We start from the raw sequence: 774 nt of genomic DNA on the forward strand, positions 1-774 counted from the left end.
ATTGAGGCATGGCTACCCTCGCGCGTTCTGCACGGATTCATTGCAAAGCCGTGTTAATTTTGTGTACGATTGATGGTTTTGCTCCAAAATGCAGATCTAAATTGACCTATCTGTTGAATATATCATAATTATAGCTGCAACGGAAAGAAAATTAAAAATATGTTGCTTGCAAAAGCTTCGCGATCCCTGTATAGCTACGCTGAGATGTAACATGCTCAACTGTCGTTTTTCCTGTATCAGATGTTTAAATGTTACGCAACCGGTTTGATAAGTGGAGCGTTGTGACATTAGATCAGTGTTTACACAGAAAATATGGTGAATACGACGAATCCCATGTGCCTCGGTGACGGCACGGCTCTTCGACTGTGACGTAACAGTTGACATGATTGTGTAACACTGTGTATGGTTGTGCTATCACATAATAGATTTTACGCAAATGCCAGCATTGCCCTGTCTCGAGTTTGACGGTGTTCCTTACTGAGATAGATGTCCAAATTACATATGACATATTTGCATTTTGTGATCTAACTGTGTGCGAAGTCTCAAGGTTGATACTCTATGATAGGGTAGTTATTTCGTTCTCAAAATAGTCGAATATGCGTAGGTGTGCGTCAGTGACGTGCTATGCCTCACCTGTCGCCAGGATGAGTAAAAGCAAATTGAGGAAACCTTCTATGATTATTGATATTAATCGTCGATGTTCATGAATAACTAAATTTCTGTCGAATTAATCCATTTCTTTGTTATGATTTTTCACTTCGTTATCCATTTCCC

Source organism: Botryllus schlosseri, chromosome 12, assembly GCF_051294905.1.
Source record: "Botryllus schlosseri isolate E-star chromosome 12, Bs_hap1, whole genome shotgun sequence".
Lineage (NCBI taxonomy): Eukaryota > Metazoa > Chordata > Ascidiacea > Stolidobranchia > Styelidae > Botryllus > Botryllus schlosseri.